At 43.0% G+C, this 9,144-nt stretch overlaps 1 long non-coding RNA gene across 1 annotated transcript; it reads right to left on the bottom strand.

The window, feature by feature from the left end:
• Positions 1-2,582: 2,582 nt before the first annotated feature.
• On the bottom strand, positions 2,583-3,537 carry LOC138667307 (uncharacterized). Its single transcript, XR_011318702.1, has 4 exons — positions 3,475-3,537; positions 3,017-3,102; positions 2,844-2,936; positions 2,583-2,750 (listed from the first exon to the last, which is right to left on the bottom strand). It is a non-coding gene; the product is annotated as an uncharacterized lncRNA (long non-coding RNA).
• Between the last annotated feature and the right edge of the window lie 5,607 nt (positions 3,538-9,144).

Raw genomic sequence — 9,144 nt, 5'->3', positions numbered from 1 at the left:
TGCTCTGGTACAGACAGATTGAAAAGTCAGCCCTTAAGGAACTTGCAACCAGGAATCAAGTTAATAGCACAATCACAGTCCCGGTGCGGTGGAAGGGAACTGGACTTGGGCTCATCAAATACATCCTGGAAATCCGACAAAAACTGAGGGACCTCAGAAGAGGGGGAAGAGGAAATTGACATAAAAGGAAGGTCACTATGTACCCCTTGACAACCCCAACTAATCACAGACATAGTTTTCCAATCCAGCACCGGATTATGTTCCTGTAACCATGGAAAACCCAGTACAACAACATCATGCAGGTTATGCAACACCAGAAAACGGCAATCTTCCTGATGTGCTGGAGACATGTACATAGTCATCTGCGTCCAGTACTGAGGTTTATCCTTGGCCAAGGGTGTAGCATCAATACCCCTCAAAGGAATAGGGCTCTGCAAAGGCTGCAAGGAAAAACCACAGCGCCTGGCGAATTCTAAGTCCATTAAGTTCAGGGCAGCGCCTGAATCCACAAATGCCATGACAGAAAAGGACGACAATGAGCAAATCAGGGTCACAGATAAGAGAAATTTAGGCTGTATAGTACTAATGGTAACAGACCTAGCGACTCTCTTAGTACGCTTAGGGCAATCAGAGATAACATGAGCCGAATCACCACAGTAAAAACACAGCCTATTCTGACGTCTGAATTCCTGCGTTCTGTTCTAGTCAAAATCCTATCACATTGCATAGGTTCAGGACTTTGCTCAGAGGACACTGCCATATGGTGCACAGCTTTGCGCTCGCGCAGACGCCGATCAATCTGAATGGCTAGAGACATAGATTCGCTCAAACCGGCAGGCGTAGGAAAGCCCACCATAACATCTTTAAGGGCTTTAGAAAGACCTTTTCTGAAAATAGCAGCCAGAGCCTCCTCATTCCATTTAGTGAGCACAGACCATTTTCTAAATTTCTGGCAGTATAATTCTGCCGCTTCCTGACCCTGACACAAGGCCAACAGGTTTTTTTCTGCATGATCCACAGAGTTAGGTTCATCATACAATAATCCGAGCGCTTGAAAAAATGCGTCTACATTCAGCAATGCCGGATCCCCTGTTTCAAGAGAAAAAGCCCAGTCTTGAGGGTCACCACGCAGCAAGGATATGATGATTTTTACTTGCTGAATGGGATCACCAGAAGAACGGGGTTTCAAAGCAAAAAACAATTTGCAGTTATTTTTAAAGTTCAAAAACTTGGATCTGCCCCCAAAAAACAAATCAGGAGTAGGAATTTTAGGCTCTAAAGCCGGAGTCTGAACAACATAATCTTGGATATTCTGTACTCTTGCAGCAAGTTGATCCACACGAGAAAACAAACCCTGAACATCCATGCCAAAGCATATATCCTGAACCACCCAGATATCAAGAGGAAAAAAAAGAGACAAACTAGAGCACAGAAAAAAAAATGGTTCAGAACTTTCTTTTCCTTCTTTTGAGCTGCATTTAATTCATTTTTGGCCACTTGTACTGTTATGATGCAGTGGTCTAGGAGCAACATGGAACGAGCTCTGAAGGAAGTGGCAACTGTACTGACCGCAGTCCCTAAGCTCAGCACAACACTAGAAGCAGCCGTGGAATGCTCCTAACTCTCCCTATGCATCTCGTCACAGCCTAAGAGCTAACTACCCCTAAAGACAGAAGCAGGAAAACTATCTTGCCTCAGAGAAAATCCCCAAAGGATAGATTAGCCCCCCACAAATAATGACTGTGAGTGGAGAGGGAAAAGACATACACAGAATGAAACCAGGATGAGCACAGGAGGCCAGTCTAGCTTGATAGATAGGACAGGATGGAATACTGTGCGGTCAGTATAAAATACTACAAAAATCCACGCAGAGTTTACTAAAAATCTCCACACCTGACTAAAGGTGTGGAGGGTAAATCTGCTTCCCAGAGCTTCCAGCAAGACAGAATTAATTCATACTGATTAACTGGACAAACATAGAAAGCACTGAATGGATAAGTCCACAATCTGTTAACAGAACAGAGCAAGTAAGAACTTAGCTTTGCTGAGCTGGTCAGGAAAACAGGGAAATCCAAGGAGATGTGAATCCAACCAGAAACCATTTACAAGTGGCACTAGCTGAACGAACAGCCAGACCTAAATAGCCGAGCAGAAGAGAAGATAAGTGGAGGCAGCTGATGACAGCTAACTCCAAGGAGCAGCGATACCACTTGAAACCACAAGAGGGAGCCCAAGAGCAGAACTCACAAAAGTGCCACTTACAACCACCGGAGGGAGCCCAAGAGCGGAATTCACAACATACATCGCTGGTGGATGATTACGTTCGCATAGCAAGCGCAGGCCTCGGAATAGCAAGATTACGGTGGTATTTTTATTTTCTTAGTATCCTTTGAGCAGCACCACTTTTAACCTGGTTCTCTTGTCTCATGTCCTTGTTGAAACGATAATTTATCGAGCGCCAACGCACTCTTATTCTTTTCACTGTGAAGGGGGAAAAAAGGAAAAAATTAATTGTAAAGCAATGCACCTACATTTACAGTTTCACACCACATTGCAATACTTACCAAAATCATTTCCGGTATGTGGTGTGGCACGGTCCCAATCATGCAGCAGCGATCTGGCCACTTCTTCCCAGAGTCGTCGAATCACAGCAATGTCGTAGTGCTGACGATCACGGGTGTCCCACAACGATGTTGATGAAATAGTTGCTCGTTTTCAATGTCCTGTTTGGCTTCTTCCAGTTGTGGAACCTATAGATCCAATAAAACAAAATAATTTTGAGTAAAAATGAAAAAAAAAAGAAAAAAAAAATCAATTACAACTCTGATGAAAAGAATACTTACACCCCGTCTTTCTTCCTGAGACACATGAGCCTGACGGCCTTGGGAAGAATCATTTCCACTCGACTGCTCCTACTCTTCATCAATGGAAGGTATCTGTAAAGAAATTACATGATGTAACACAGGTATAGTATTGCCAGTCAATACATACCAATCAGTATAGCAAATGTGATTACTTAATCGGTGTCATGTCCACCCTGGGAAGCAGTCAGTTCTTCACTTGAGGACATGGTAGAAGAGCAGGCAGCAGTCAAGTGAAACACTACAGAAAAAAAAATAAAACAAAATTTAAACTTGTTAAGAGCAAAACACAATGTAGCCCCCCCCCAAAAAAAAACAAAACAAAACAGGCAGTAGTCCAACAGCACAGCAGTCAGCACAGGAAAGGCACAGACAGTAGCACCAGGACAGACTGCAGCACCAGGACAGACGCCAGCACCAGAGACAGCAGAACCAGGACAGACAGCAGCACCAGGACAGACAGCAGCACCAGAGACAGCAGCACCAGGACAGACAGCAGCACCAGGACAGACAGCAGCCCCAGGAGAGATGGCAGCACCAGGAGACAACCAGTCTAAAATGAACAGAAAAAAAAATTAAGAGAGACAGACCTTTTCAAAGGTTCTATACTTACATAGCCAGTGTTGTCCTCACCAGGGCAAATGGCAGCACCAGGACAGACGCCAGCCGCTCCAAGACATTTGGCAGCACCAAGAGACAAGCAGTCTAAAGGAACAGAAAAAAAAATTAAGAGAGAGACATTTTCAAAGGTTCTATACTTACATGGCAAGTCTTATCAGTGTACTTCTATAACACCACCCTTCTCATGGATCATATGTGTGGTGAGTGGTTGTTCATTAGCTTTTTGCACCTGAAAAAAAATTGAGAGCACATGTGAAAGACTACCCTGTTGGCAGGTGTGTTCATTGTAGCAGAAACACCTAAACATACTGAAAATGCGTCTGTGAGCTTTTCATCCTCCAACCTAAGGCCAGAGTTTTATATATATATATATATATATATATATATATATATATATATACATATATATATATATATATATATATATATATATATATATATATATATATATATGTATATGTATATATATATATATATATATATATATATATATATATTCTCATCTGATTATGCTAAGCAAACTCTGATCACATGGACTCATTAACTTGCATGGCTCAGTGTGATCCAAAAATTGCGTTCAAATTGTTCTTGCTGCAATTTTTTCTTCGGATAGGCTCGGTCTGAGGAAAATAATGGACAGGTGCATGGCCCCATAGAATAACACTTATCCAAGTATAATCCAATGTTTTGTCAAATAGCACTCAGACTGAGGCTGGAGACAAACTAGCAATTTTATAATCAGTCCAATTTTCATGCAGAAGAGTCGGACGAGTGTAATGTGTTTTTCATGCGAATACAATCCGATTTTTCACACCTAGCATCCGATTTACAGTACATCCGAATGCAGTGCGAATGCTATCCAATTGCAAAGATATTTTAACATGAGCCTTTACATAGAGCAGTTCTCTATATCCTTTACACATCGTATTCAAAGGAAACATTCTTAAAAACACACACATATACAGTACATACCTAAAGTTTTGACACAACTTCTCATTTAAAGCTTTTTCTGTATTTTCATGACTATGAAAATTGTACATTCACACTGAAGGCATCAAAACTATTAATTAACACATGTGGAATTATATACTTAACAAAAAACTGTGAAACTACTGAAATTATGTCTTATATTCTAGGTTCTTCAAAGTAGCCACCTTTTGCTTTGATGACTGCTTTGCACACTCTTGGCATTCTCTTGATGAGCTTCAAGAGGTAGTCACCGGGGATGGTCTTCCAACAATCTTGAAGGAGTTCCCAGAGATGCTTAGCACTTGTTGGCCCTTTTGCCTTCACTCTGCGGTCCAACTCACCCCAAACCATCTCGATTGGGTTCAGGTCTGGTGACTATGGAGGCCAGGTCATCTGGCGTAGCACCCCATCACTCTCCTTCTTGGCCAAATAGCCCTTACACAGCCTGGAGGTGTGTTTGGGGTCATTGTCCTGTTGAAAAATAAATGATGGTCCAACTAAACGCAAACCGGATAGAATAGCATGCCACTGCAAGATGGTGTGGTAGCCATGCTGGTTCAGTATGCCTTCAATTTTGAATAAATCCTTAACAGTGTCACCAGCAAAGCACCCCCACACCATCACATTTCCTCCTCCATGCTTCACGTTGGGAACCAGGCATGTAGAGTCCATTCGTTCACCTTTTCTGCGTCGCACAAAGACACGATGGTTGGAACTAAAGATCTCAAATTTGGACTCATCAGACCAAAGCACAGATTTCCACTGGCCTAATGTCCATTCCTTGTGTTCTTCAGCCCAAAACTAGTCTCTTCTGCTTGTTGCCTGTCCTTTGCAGTGGTTTCCTAGTAGCTTTTTTACCATGAAGGCCTGCTGCACAAAGTCTCCTCTTAACAGTTGTTGTAGAGATGTGTCTGCTCCACTCTGTGTGGCATTGACCTGGTCTCTAATCTGAGCTGCTGCTAACCTGCAATTTCTGAGGCTGGTGACTCGGATAAACTTATCCTCAGAAGCAGAGGTGACTCTTGGTCTTTCTTTCCTAGGGTGGTCCCCATGTGAGCCAGTTTCTTTTTAGCGCTTGATGGTGTTAGGGGTCGAGTTCCTGCCTCTGCACAGGGGGAATCTCGGGCCATTTCCGCTGCGGTCTCCCATTGTTCTCCTGCCGCTGTGGAGCCTGCTCAGCGGAAACGTCGATCCCAGCGTCTCGCTCAGTCTGACTCTGTGCTGAGAGTTACTGCTGCATTTCCTGCTTCTGCCATTGAAGTCAGTGCTGGGCAGCGGCGAGCAGACACTTCTGGGACTAAGTCCTGCTTTTCACGTTCTGAGCATGCCCAGAGTAAGATCTCTCAGTTGAGATCGAGGGTCACATGATCAGATACTGCAGCTAAGGTCCTTGTAGGTGCTAGGACTAAATCCTGATTTGCACTCTGAGCATGCCCAGGGCAAGATCTCTCAGTGGAGATCTAGGGTCACAAGCTCAGGTACTGCAGCAACTCCATTGGTCCTTCTTTGAAAGGTCCTAAACGTGCTGCAACTATTTAAGGCTCGCATGGCCACACGGCCATGCGCTAGTATTGACTATTGTTATCGTGTGTGTGTTGATGAGTGCAAGTCGTTCCTTAAAAAACCCATCCCTTGTGTATGACTGTTCGCGTAAGGTGTATGGCTGCAATCTAGCGCCTAGCTGAACTCACAGCTTTAACACACGAAGCAGCGTCTAACTGCTGTGACCGCCAGTGCAGCGCCGTGCGCTATTAGAGCGCTTACCTTACCCAAGTCTGGGTGGTTAGTGGCGTCCGCAAGTGTGGCACAGCATGCACTTCTGTGCATAATAGTTACCTCTGATACCCCAATTGTGGTGTCGATCTCAAGAGGTCTACACTAACTCTAATCCTGTGTCCTGGGATAGAGTTCTGTGGTTCCTTGCTTGCACTCTCTGTGCGGTACCGCGACCCTGTGACTTAACAGGGATCGCTTTCTTCATACAGGGTGAAGTTAACCCATGTGTGTATCCTCATTGTACCGCCATATAGTACAGCCATTCTCTTAGCAGCAGGTTCTTTCCTGCACGGTGGATCCCGGGTGGCGAACGCACCAATCTTACTTAACAAATATATTCGGTGCGTTCCGCCAACCCTAACAGATGGTTTTTGCAAGTGCATGTGGGGACACTTTCAAAGCTTTCCAAATTTTTTGGACTGACTGACCCTCATTTCTTAAAGTAATGATGGCCACTTGTTTTTCTTTACTTAGCTGCTTTTTTCTTGCCACAATACAAATTCTAACAGTCGATTCAGTAGGACTATCAGTTGTGTATCCACCAGACTTCTGCACAACACAACTGATGGTCCCAACCCCATTTATAAGGCAAGAAATCCCACTTATTAAACCTGACAGGGCACACCTGTGAAGTGAAAACCATTCCCGGTGACTACCTCTTGAAGTTCAGCAAGAGAATGCCAAGAGTGTGCAAAGCAGTCATCAAAGCAAAAGGTGGCTACTTTGAAGAACCCAGAATAAAAGTCATATTTTCAGTTGTTTCACACTTTTTTGTTAAGTATATAATTCTACATGTGTAAATTTATAGTTTTGATGTCTTCAGTGTGAATTTACAATTTTCATAGTCATAAAAACACAGAAAAAACTTTAAATCACAAGGCATGTCCAAACTTTTGGTCTGTACTGTATATATGTATATATATATACGTTTATATATATATACATATATATATATATATATATATAATAGATAGCAGAAAACTGGCAAATCACCTGTAGCGTAGTGTATAATCACTGCGGGAGCCGACAGGATAGAAGAGATGGATTACATACAGTAAATACACATAGAAAACATAGATACAGTTGTCCTCAAAAGTTTACATACCCGGCCAAATTTTTATTTTCTTACCCTTTTTTCAGAGAATATGAATGATAACACCAAAACTTTTTCTCCACTCATACTTAATAATTGGGTGAAGCCATTTACTGTCAAACTACTGTGTTTTCTCTTTTTAAATCATAATGGCAACCCACAACAACCCAAAACATCCATATAGATGTCAGGGACATATACAATTAGTGCAGTTTTTGTGCAGCTTACTGTACATGTACTTAATTCATAAATGATTATTTTTCAGAAAAAAAATGGCATGGGCTCCCTCGTAGTTTTCTAAAACCAGCAGTGGCAAAGCCGATGGCTGGGGGCAGATGTTTATAGCCTGGGAAGGGGGTAATACCCATATAGCTTCCCAGGCTATTAATATCAGCTGACAGCTGTATAAGTAGCCTTTACTGGCTATTAAAATGGGGGACCCCCCCAAAAAAAATATGTGGGGTCCCCCTATAATTAATTACCAGCAAAGGCTATGCAGACAGATTTGGGCTGATATTAAAAACCCAGGAAGGGGCCATGGATACTGCCCCCCAGGCTAGAAACTCAGCTCTCAGCTGCCCCATAAAAGGCGTATCTCTAAGATGCGCCAATTCTTGCACTTAGTCTCACTCTTCCCACTTGCCCTGAAGCGGTGGCAAGTGAGGTGATAGGGGGGTTGATGTCACAATTGTATCAAGCCCCGAGGTTAGTAGAGGAGAGACGTCAATAACACGCCCCCATTACCAACCCCAAAGTCACATTGTATGAAAACCCAGACACCCAGAATAAAGTCCTTTAATTGAAAGAATGACACAGACTCCTTTAATAAATCTTAATTAAACCATACTTATGACCTCGCCTATTCGCCTTATGCCCTCGTCATCTGCGAAAGAGTTAAAAATAAAAAACAATTTTCCTCACCTTTCTGCAGAGATGCTGCTAATCCACGATGGGTCCAGCCCTGCTACATCTAGATGGCATGCTGAATGGTTGCATGATGAGACCATACAGCCTGTCATTCAGCAAAGACACTGAGCACAGTGTCTCCCTGTGAACTCATATTCCCTGTCTGAGCGCACTGCAAGCATGAAAAAGTTCTCCTGCTCTTGGTGCCTTCAGACAGGTCCTTAGAGTCCACAGCCAATGAACTCACTTCATCTTTCTGACATCAATGCAAGCACCGTGGGAAAATTCTGATAAATTCAGAAGTGGACTGGTGACATGTTTCTATTATTTTTTCCTCTGATTGGCCCACTCATTGCTTTGGCTTACAAATACCAATCACATACTGAACATGTCAATGTGGCCTCAAACTGATGTCGATAAACTCTATCAATCAGTTTGCCGTCAGAGAAAAAGACAGTCATCACTAGGACGTGTCACAAGGATGCGTGAATGTAGCCTAAAAATGAGTGATGGTGCTTTCACACTGCGTTAGGGCACCCATTTATTGGTCCCATCGAGGCAACCCGCAAACCAGGATTCAGAGCAATAGACTATAATGATCTAGACACACTGAACGTGCGCTCTGTCATGCATCATTTTGGGGCATGTATGCCTACTAAAGACGCATACCTAGATGCAGGCACAAAATAGAAAGGCTGCCAGCACTCACTAACTGTGGATGCTCCTACAAGCTCCAAGGAACCCACTTAGAAAATCAGCAACATCAAAGTGAAAGAAAATGGCGTCCAATCCCAGGTGATTAATTTCAAACATAAGGAAAAGTTTATTCAATTGTCAAAATACGTTTCGACCTATAACAGGTCTTTATCAAGACTGGAGAGCTTGAGCTTGGAGCTTGAACAAGCGTTCACACTAAGT

This window comes from Ranitomeya imitator, chromosome 2 (genome assembly GCF_032444005.1).
Source record: "Ranitomeya imitator isolate aRanImi1 chromosome 2, aRanImi1.pri, whole genome shotgun sequence".
NCBI classification, from domain to species: domain Eukaryota; kingdom Metazoa; phylum Chordata; class Amphibia; order Anura; family Dendrobatidae; genus Ranitomeya; species Ranitomeya imitator.
This window is presented reverse-complemented; position numbering and strand designations above follow the sequence as displayed.